Source organism: Triticum urartu, chromosome 5 (assembly GCF_003073215.2).
Source record: "Triticum urartu cultivar G1812 chromosome 5, Tu2.1, whole genome shotgun sequence".
Taxonomy (NCBI): Eukaryota; Viridiplantae; Streptophyta; class Magnoliopsida; order Poales; family Poaceae; genus Triticum; species Triticum urartu.
In genome coordinates, this window is record NC_053026.1 from 458,767,180 (window position 1) to 458,778,276 (window position 11,097).

At 45.7% G+C, this 11,097-nt stretch overlaps 1 long non-coding RNA gene across 1 annotated transcript; it reads right to left on the reverse strand.

The window, feature by feature from the left end:
* Positions 1 to 651: 651 nt before the first annotated feature.
* On the reverse strand, positions 652 to 3,029 carry LOC125509817. The gene is made up of 2 exons (XR_007284229.1): positions 2,730 to 3,029; positions 652 to 911 (listed from the first exon to the last, which is right to left on the reverse strand). It is a non-coding gene; the product is annotated as an uncharacterized LOC125509817 (long non-coding RNA).
* Positions 3,030 to 11,097: the final 8,068 nt, after the last annotated feature.

Here is an 11,097-nt window from a genome sequence, read left to right on the forward strand (position 1 = left end):
GAGTCACAGAAGGGTAGGAAGTTGGTTGACACCCGTACCACCTGCTTCTCTGGTGGAAAGAAAGCTTGGTGTCACCTTATGAATCAATGTTGATTCTATTTTTCTGCTTGAGCCCTTTCTCCTTTGTTGGTGGGGAAGGGGGCGGGCATTGATGTGTCAAATCTATGAGTGATTTGCATGCAGGAGTAGGAACCCTAGTCATGAGCTTTAATGTGACCAATTTTCTTTCCTGTTTCAGCCTAGTTAAGTACATAATAGAAGCAAGTAGGGTGAAATAGATCTTGTGGCCAAGTATTTAGAACAATTGGCGAAATTCGCTTGCTATGAGGTTTGGGACTAGTTCTAATTTATCAATGTTCAAAAAAGCGTGAAGCAGAAGGCCACAACTTATAGCAACGGGTGCTTAAGGAAGCTTAAGTGTTTTGAAAATTTTGTCCATGATTTGGTATATATATGCAGTTCAGTTCAAATAGACATAGCCTAATAGAGAAAGTAGTTACGGAACATACCCTACCTATTGCCATTATTGTGAACGCAGCTAGATATTTAGCTCAGAAACAGCTGAACTTTGGCCAGTTTCTTCAAAAAGCTTAGGGCCAGAGCGAAGCGTTTTGCCATCACTCAGCGCTGAGCTTAAGCGTCGCTTAAAAATGCTTTCTTGAACACTACATTTTACTCGTATGCAACAAACTATGTGTTGAACCCAAGTATTTGGACAATTGGCGAAATTGATGGACATCCATAAATGAAGCACGTAGGGGAAAATAGATCTTACACCCAAGTATTTGCAGAAATGGCGGAATTGACCTGTCGTGAGGTTTATCATGCAATGAAAGTTGCACCCAAGTATTTGGACAATTGGCGAAAATTGACATGCCCGAGATTGGGGGGACCATGATTTCATTTTACTCCTGCATTAAATTTGTAATAGATTATGAGTACATGTCTAAAACAAGCAGCTAAATGAAATCTTTGGTAATGTATACAAATATACTTATTATTTGTGTGTGTTAGCTTATGAGTGTGCTTAATCTAAGTACTTTTTTTGACACTAATATGTTTGTGACATTTGTTTCAAGCCTGTCCGTGACCACTTCAGAAGCAGTGCTGAAGCAAAAGAAATAGCAAAAGCTATGGAGGTATCTCAACTTTGTTATTGGCTGATTCATTTCGTGTTTCAGTTTTAACAAAATATCTTGTGAAACATATGTCCAACATGGTTTTAACATATGTGCAACATCGTGTGGAACAATTCAAAAGCTCACTTAACTAAACTAACCAATTGGATGGTTTTAATAAAGGTACGACATTGTGGAAAAGTGTGAACAAAACTATTATTGTTTGATGCACAAGTTGACATTTGTTTTAGTACATGGATTTGGGAAATGTCTTAGCGGGATTTTTCTATGAGCATAGTTTTATGTTGAAACACATAATTTTTTTAGGAACATGTGTATAACACAGTTTCAGAAATGGATAGGGTAAGCTTGGTGATACCAGTTTCTAAACGCAACCACCTGTTTGATTGCAGTGATGAGTGATTTTGGCTTGCTTTGGTTTGGGGCGTTTCTTGTAACGAATTTGTATGATCCTGTTCATCCTTATGTGAGCAAAAAACAAATGTTGATGTCGTGTTAGGTGTCAGTTGTGGGTGTTATGGCTGTGACTTCAAAACATGATCTAATTGACTCAAATGTCATGGTAGGGCTAAACTGGCTGGCACACTGAGTTCACACTAATTAATTAATTCAGTGCACACTAAATAATTGCAAAATACATTAAATAATTCATTAGTAACAGCATAGAAATATGCCCTATGGTTGTTTTCTACCACTGTCTCTAGAAGTTTAAGAAATGAAATTTTGTTGTTTTTTATCTTTTTTTTTAATCCTTTTTAAAATTTAAAATGTTGTTTCTAGTGTGTGTATTTGTTTTATTATTATAGTGAGTTTGATTTTCTGATTCCTGCAGGAGATAGCACCCTCTATCACCGCCTGTGACCAAGTGCCCCTAAACAATTTTTGAAGCAGTGTTCCGTTGATTATAGAGTTCTGGGTGAACGGACTTGTAGGGGCTTGTTTGCTTTTCCGCCTGTGACCAATTACTTATTATTACTATGCTTGAACATGTCCTAAAACTTATGAGTTGTTGGCATAAATGTCATGGCGTATGAGTTTTTGGAAATGATAAATCCCGAACATTCAGGATTTGCCATTGAACATTTTTTACATCAACTTTAGGATGGCAACTGCAATTTGGAATTCCCATGCTTACAAACTGAACTTGTTATCCCTTGTATGTAAATTGTTACTCCCTCCTTCCCAAAATTTTTGTCTTAGATTTGTCTAAATATAGATGTATCAAGTCATGTTTTAGTATTAAATACATTTGTATCGAGACAAATTGAAGACAAGAATTTTGGGATGGAGGGAGTATAAAACATGGACAAACACCAAATGTTTGGGACTTGTTGCGTCCTATTTTTCTTTACTAATGTCAAATAAACAACAACACCTTAGCGTTAGAACTTGCCTTTTAGCTTTTGTGGCATTCTCTAATCACAAAAAATGCTAGAGAATTTCTGTTAAGATTAAAGTATAATATGTAATTAAGGGAAATCTCGCCTTGTCCATTGAACGAGCGGTTGCACCCGCACGGATGCCTGTGTCTGTTAGACAACCAGCGAGAGTGAAAGGCAACACAGAAAGGATAAGAGAGGGAGCACTCACCGCCGTTGAGATGCCTGGCCTTCCTTCTTTCTCCGCCTGATTTGTTAGGACGGTCGTCGCTACCTCCGTCGTTTAGGCCGTTGCGCCACTGGCCGTTATGGTCACCGCGCCACTGGACGTGGTGCCCGTGGTGGTCACCGTGCCACTGGATGCGGCCACGGCATCAACGGACGCGCCGCTCCTGGTGCTCGCCACGCCCACGGGCACGGCCTTGGCGCGCGCGTGCGCCGTCGGTGAATAGGGTGCTCGACCCATAGCTTGTGGCCGGTCCGAGCGCCCCTATGGTGCATGGCGTTGCACCCCCCCCCCCCCCCCCCCCCCCCCCCCCCCCCCCCCCCCCCCCCCCCCCCCCCGGTTCTTCGCCTCCACCCCCTCCTCCATCGGCTGGGTAGCTCCCGACGCCGACGCCGGATGCCGTGGCCGCTGGCCCGAGCCGCCGCCCGCATGGCTATGCCCCGGTGCCGTTGCGCTCCATGGTGAATGAGGAGGCGCTCGCCTTCGTCTCCGCGCCAACCGGCGCTCGCCTTTGTCTCCGCGCTAACCAGCGCCTCCGGCGTCGTCCGTCTTGGAGCTGGCATGGAGAACACCAACGCCAACGCCCCGCTTCAGCAGGAGACGACAGCGGGCTCGAGTAGCCGCGCCGTACGGCGCTTCGGGCATGTTGTCGCCGCCATCGACCGCCGCCCCAGCCGGCACCCCGGTTCGTGGGCTCCGGCGAGCCTCGGCCTCGCCAGCGCCGTGCCAGAGGGTGCTCGCCCGGACCCCGTCATCATCGCGTCTTCTTCGGACAAGGAAGGCTTGTCGGTGCTGCGTTGGTGACTTCGGGCGCCGCGAGGGGCTGCGGCGGCCACTCCAGTCATCAGCGTCATGCAGGGAAGGGGATCGAGCGGGTGGTGCGGGCTTCGGGTCTCAGACCTTATCCGTAACCGCCGCTTCCTCCCTCTTATGCGGTGGGACTGCGGGTGGGCTGGCCAAAGGCCATGGAGGCCCAGGCCCAGGCGCCTGCTGTGTCCCTCGAGCCGCCTCCTTCTGGCCTGGATTCATTTTTATTTTCTTTTTTCTATGTTTTATTAATAGTAGTACTAATTGTGCAGTTTTAGACTCTGTTTAGTATTGTTTAGTACCTAGTTTGACTGCTACTTACATTCTAGTCCTATTCTAGATTATATCTGACTAGGGCTTGTGTAATTATTACTGTGTTTATATTATGTAATGGATTGATAATATAAATAAAGCACTGGATTTCATCTGGGAAGAATGACATGTTCCATGTGTTTACCACATATCTAGTTCTCTTGAACATGTTTTAGCGATCGAGATCATCTTCTCTGGCACGCCAAACTTGCAAAAAAATTAATATTTCTCCCTCATTATATTTGGAATCACAAGGTAAACTGCTCATTTGCAGATTATCCCCTCTTACTGTGAGGTATATGCTTTGTCATTCTCGACAAGTGATTACCTCCAACGTGTATTCCTTATATCTGAATTGTAGCATACACAAGGTAATGGCGATGTAGCCTATTACTGTGAGATCTAAGTGATCTCCAAAGTGTTATGTTCACACAATTGAGGTTGAGATTTTTTCAAGTTTACACTTGAGTATCAAATTTTTGCATTCTTATTACAGAACCATGATGGTTTTTAATTTACCACCAAGAGTTTGAGGAGCTTGCCCTCAATGGCCACAATTACCCTACATGGCTTATGGACATTAAGATCAGTCTTGCGTCCCATGGGATAGCGCGTGCAATACAACCCCCGGAGACTCCTCTCCCGGCTAGGGCCACGCCGCTGACAGAACAGCAGAACTATGCTGCCTTATTCATCATAAGGCACCATATTCATCCAGATCTCAAGTTCGAGTATTTACAGGAGGAATCTCCTAGTACTCTGTTTCTGGCCCTCAAAACGAGGTATGAACAGCAGAAGGCAGTAGTCCTGCCAAAAGCACTCCATGATTGGACTCATCTCCGTCTTCAGGATTTCAAGTCCATTGGTGAGTACAATCATGTTGTTCATAAGATATGAACCAAACTGTGCTTTTTTGAGAAGGAACCTACTAAGGGGGAGAAGATAGAGAAAACTTTGTCTACTATGCTCCCTTCAGATAGGATCCTCCAACAACAATACCGTGCTTGTAACTACACTGTCTATTTCGAGCTTATTCACATGTTACTTTAGGCTAAAAAGCATGATGAGCTACTCGCTAAGATTGGCTCTCAGTGCCCAGTTGAGGCACAACCTTTACCTGAAGTTCATCTGAATGTTGCAAATAGACAAAAGTTTAATAGTACCTCTCGGGGTAAACAATCCAATTTTGAGCATAAGCGAAAGCGCAATGGGAACATGAGATCTAGACACCCAGGCAAGGGAAAAGGCACTTCAAAGCCCAGGTTTGGTAAATCTAAGCTTTGAAGCAAGTGTGGATGCTACACGCATTCTACTGAAAAGTGCACAATGCCCAAGCATCTGGTTATGTTGTACCAGCAATCTCAGGGACGCAAAGCACCTCAAGGGAAAAGGTTTGAAGCCAACTTCAACCTTCATCCGGATAGCACAAAAGGAGCTTGTGGTTCGCACGATGTTCCTCCTGGACCGAGCAACGCCATGATTCCTTATCTGCCTGAAGATACTGCTAAAACAGAGAACACATTGATTGAGTACACTGTAAACAACGTGTTTGGCGACTTCGACTAGTCCCTCAATCTCCTAGTGATCTACTTAATTATGTCCATTTGTGATGATTGTAATAAGAACATAAGTTTGTTGTTGTCTTTATATTGTATTGTATCAGCACATTTGATATAATAAAGATTGTATTATATGTATTAACATGAGGTTTTCTTATTGAAAATTCTTTTGTTTTATATAGTTTTCTACGCGGACAATCTGATGGAAGAGGAATTATGCCTTGTGGACAGTGGTACCACAAACTCCATACTGAGGGAGATGAAATATTTCCAAACTCTAAAAAAGATGAATGGAGATATTCTAACTATCGCTGGACGCAATACATTGATTGTTGGTACTGGACGTGCCATATTCACCCTCCCAAGCGGTACACAAATGACGATTGAGGATGCTTTATTGTATCCCGACTCATCACGTACCCTGATCAGTTATCGAGATATCCGTAAGAATGGTTTTCACATTGAAACCCATGAAGACAACAAAGAGGAGTATCTACTCTTTACTAAAGATCACGGATATGGCAAAAAGGTACATGAGAAAATTCCTTCTCTATCGTCTGGTTTGTACTATACGTACATCAAACCCGTGGAACATGTTGCATACAAAGTAATTTTTCAGAATGTTAACGCATTCCAAACCTGGCATGATTGCCTAGGCCATCCTAGAATAGGGATGATGAGAAAAATTACTAGCAATTCCATTGATCATAATTTGCTTGAGTCAAAATTTCCTCAATATTCCGATTTTTTGTGCACATCTTGTGCCACAGGAAAGCTAATTTTGAGGCCCTCACACCTCAAAATACAAGCTGAACCACTTCAGTTCCTTGAACGTATTCAAGGAGACATTTGTGGTCCCATTCAGCCATTATCTGGACCTTTCCGGTATTTCATGGTTCTGATTGACACATCTACATGATGGTCACATGTGTGTCTTCTATCCACACGAAACCATGCATTTGCCAAGATAATGAGGCAAGTCATTAAGTTGCAAGCCCATTATCCTAAAAGTCGAATTAAGTCAATTCGAATGGACAATGCTGCAGAATTCTCCTCACGTGCTTTCAATGATTATTGCATGGCTTTGGGGATTGAAGTTCAGCACTATGTTTCATATGTCCATACACAAAATGGTTTGGCTGAAGCATTGATTAAGAGGATCAAACTCATTGCAAGACCTTTGTTGACGAATTGCAACTTGCCAACCTCTTGTTGGGGTCACACTGTTTTACACGCTGCTGACTTGATACAATTGAGGCCAACTGCATATCACAGTTCTTCCCCTCTGGAATTGGTACGTGGAAATCCTCCAAGAATTTCCCATCTGCGTAAGTTTGGATGTGTTGCATACATCCCGATCTCACCACCACAGCGGACATCTATGGGCCCACACAGGAAGTTGGGGATCTATGTGGGGTACAAATCACCGTCGATTATCAAGTACTCCCTCCGTCCCGAAATTCTTGTCTTAGATTTGTCTAGATATGAATGTATCTAATACTAAAACATGACTTGATACATCCGTATCTAGACAAATCTAAGACAGGAATTTTGGGACGGAGGGAGTATCTGGAACCCCTGACTGGGGATCTGTTCACAGCCCATCACGCTGATTGCATATCTAATGAGGAACATTTTCCGGCATTAGGGGGAGATTTCAAGTACCAGAAAGAATGCCCAGAAATTGATTGGAATGCTCATGCCATTTCATCCCCTTTGATCCACGTACCCATGAGACCGAACTTCAAGTTTGGAAGATCATTAATTTGCAACATCTTGCAAATAATCTGCCAGATTCCTTTACTAATCTGAAAGGTGTTACAAAATCCTTAAATCCGGCCAGAAACGCGCCAGAAAGAGTGAAGGTACCAATAAAAACCACTCAACTCCCTATTCCTAAAAAAGAGGGGGAGTAGTACGGCCTCTGACCTGGAGCATGCTTCTAGCAAGCATTAAAGGAAATCGAGGAGAAAAACCTCGGAGTCAGTAAATGCAGGTCAACTCGACGTTGACAAACACCTGATGGGTAGTATACACCAAGTGGAAGGGAAACCTCCACAACCCAGTTCCAGTGTGCATAAACTGACTGGGATATCGGAACACCCAGACTCGATCGTATTGGGAAATCACGAAGAGTCACTAGGGGTGCAGGAAATTTCCATCAACTATGTTGATTCTGGAGAATCATTTGACCGTAAGACTACGACTGTCGACATATATTTTGCTGAAAAGATTGCAGATACTCTTCTCACTGATCATGATCCAAGGTCTATCATTGAGTGCCAAAAGCGCTCCGACTAGCCTAAATGGAAGGATGCAATCCAAGCAGAAATTGCCTCGCGTAACAAAAGAAAGGTATTCACTGAAGCAATACCTACACCTCCCAGTGTTTTCCCTGTGGGATTCAAATGGATTTTTCTCCGGAAACGGAATGAGAACAATGAGGTGGTGAGATATAAAGCAAGGCTCGTAGCACAAGGTTTCACACAGAAACTCGGCATTGATTTCACTGAAACATATTCTCCAGTAATGAGTGCAACCACTTTCCGATATCTTATATCCTTGGTAGTGCAAAATCGTCTATCTATGCAGTTGATGGACGTCGTGACCGCATATCTTTACGGGTCACTAGATTCGGACATATATATGAAGGTTCCTGGTGGAATTTCTGTCCCGAATAAAAATGCAAAACACAACATGTACTGTGTAAAGCTGAATAAGTCATTATATGGCTTAAGGCAGTCGGGGCGGATGCGGTACAACCGACTGAGTGAGTTCCTTCTTCAGAAAGGTTACTCCAATAGTGCTGATTGCCCATGTGTTTTCATCAAGAAGTCCTCGACAGGATTTTGCATCATCTCTGTGTATGTTGATGATCTCAACATCATCGGCAGCACACCGGACATCGATGAAGCACGCAATCACCTAAATATGAAATTTGAGATGAAGGATTTGGGTAAAACCAAATTTTGCTTAGGGTATTCAACTTGAGCACCTTCCCTCAGGAATCATGGTACACCCATCTGCCTATATCTAGAAAATATTGGAGAAATTCAATATGGACAAATCCTATCCATCTAAAACTCCCATGGTGGTTCGATCTCTAGACGTAGAGAAAGATCCATTCAGACCAAGGGATGATGGAGAAGAGGTGTTGGGACCTAAAGTTACATACCTTAGTGCCGTTGGAGCGCTTATGTATCTTGCAAATTGCACAAGACCTGATATTGCATTTGCAGTGAATCTACTTGCTAGACATAGCGCACCTCCCACCAAACGTCATTGGTCTGGAGTGAAGAATATCTTCCGATATCTCCAAGGCACAAAGGATCTTGGTCTATTTTTCCAGTTCCAGAAAAATCGGGACTCTGATATGATTGGATATGCATATGCCGATTATTTGTCTGATCCCCATAATGTCAGATCTCAGACTGGCTTCGTGTTCTGACATGGTGGCACTGCTATATCATGGAAGTCTTCGAAACAGACTCTGGTGGCAACATCTACCAATCATTCTGAAATAATTTCATTATTTGAAGCAACATGTGAATGTGTATGGCTTCGCAGAATGATAAACCACAAACAACAGTCATGTGGAATTGGTTGCCTGCGTTGCGCAGATGCAAACATGATACATCAAGAGTAATATCACCAAGCATATTTCTCCTAAATGATTTTTTCCCCATAATCTTCAGAAAAGCAGGGAAATAAGCATTCTGCAAGTCAAATCATGCGACAACCTTGCTGATTTATTTACCAAGTCTCTACCAAATTCTACATTCCAGAAATGTGTTCATGGAATTGGTATGCGAAGACTTAGGGACTTGCAATTGTCAGGGGGAGTCACTTCTTGAGATATCCTTATTTTAATGACATCACATTATACTCATTATATTATCTTTCTTTGTGAGTATATGTTTCAGTGTGACGCCCGGATAATTAAGCTACAGTAACCACTCACTAATCATGCCATGTCATCACAATTATTTTTCTAAACCTCCCAATGTTCCAAACCGGATTCAAATTCAATTTAAAATAGAGTCAAATTAATATTTATTCAAACAACAACAAAAATGTTCATTGGTTTCCAAATGTTCACTAACTAATTTTCATGAGTAAAACAACATCATTTGGGATATTTAAATGACCCTAAAATATTCAAAACAGAACCAACATCATTTAAATCAACCATTTAAAGATAAACAAATATTTAAACTATTCGAAAATATTTGAAACTTGTTGCTCTAGGTCATTACATAGTCTAGTATTTATATACTATATTTTGGGTTCAAGTAAATTCATTTATTAGCTCAACTACATGCAAAACATGGGCAAAGAAATGAAAACAGGAAATGTTGAATAAAAGAGAACCCCCCACTACCCTTGGGCCTCGGCCAACTGGCCGACCCGGCCGCCCCCCCCCGGCGCCCCCCCCGCCCCCCGCCCCCGCCCCCCCCCCCCCCCCCCCCCCCCCCCCCCCCCCCCCCCCCCCCCCCCCCCCCCCCACCCCCCCCCCCCCCCCCCCCCCCCCCCCCCCCCCCCCCCCCCCCCCCCCCCCCCCCCCCCCCCCCCCCCCCCCCCCCCCCCCCCCCCCCCACCCCCCCCCCCCCCCCCCCCCCCCCCCCCCCCCCCCCCCCCCCCCCCCCCCCCCCCCCCCCCCCCCCCCCCCCCCCCCCCCCCCCCCCCCCCCCCCCCCCCCCCCCCCCCCGTCACCGTCGTCCCCCCCGGCGTCGCCGACTGCCCCGTCCCGCCTCTCCATCGTCGGTCGTCGCCTCGTCCTCGCCCCGCCGTCGTTGGACCACCCCATGCCGCCTCGAGCCCACTGCCCCCTCCCTACAGCTGCGCGGTGAGCTGCCGCGCCGGTCGCGCCGTCCCTCTCCCCCTCCTCTGCTCCCGGCCGCGCCCGAGTGCGCTTGGCCGCGCTCACCGCCGCATCCGCCGGGTGCCCCGTCCACGCCACGGCCTCGGGCCCGCGGCCCCGGACCCGCACGCTCCCCAGCCTACGCCCGACGCCCGCACCTGCCACCCGCGCCGTCTACCACCACCGCTGCCCCGTTGCTGCGCTGTCGCTCTGCTGCTCGCCAGCGACGCTGCTGCTGCTCTGCTGCCGTCCCATGCGGCCCTGCCCCGACAGCCATCCGCGCGGCTCCTCTCCAGCGCCGCCTCGCCGCCTCTCCTTGCCGCTCGTCGTCCGACCCGCGCGCCGCTGCCAGCCTCCGCCGCCCCTGCTCTCTCGCCGGCCACGCTGGTCGTGCCCGCCGCCGGCGCCTCTGCGCGCGTGCAGCCGCGGCTGGCCCGGACTAGTGCATGTTCGGGTGCACCCGCGCCCGCCCCGTTAGCCCGCTATGGCCCTTGGCCCATTGACAGATGGGGCCCACGCCTCCCTGAATGTTTAATACAAAAATTAATTAATTAAAAATAATAAATAAATAAATAAATAATTAAATTGATTGATTAATTAACTTAATTAATCATGTTAATTAGGCCTAATTAATTAACCTAATCACTATAATTAAATTAACTAATCTTGTTTAGTTAACTAAGTCAATGACTAGTGGGACCCACACGTTAGCGACCCAGTCAACACCCCTGTTGACTGCCGACATCATGCTGACGTCAGCATGCACTGTTCTGGATAATGTTGAATTAAATTAATTAAATAAATGCTAAAATTA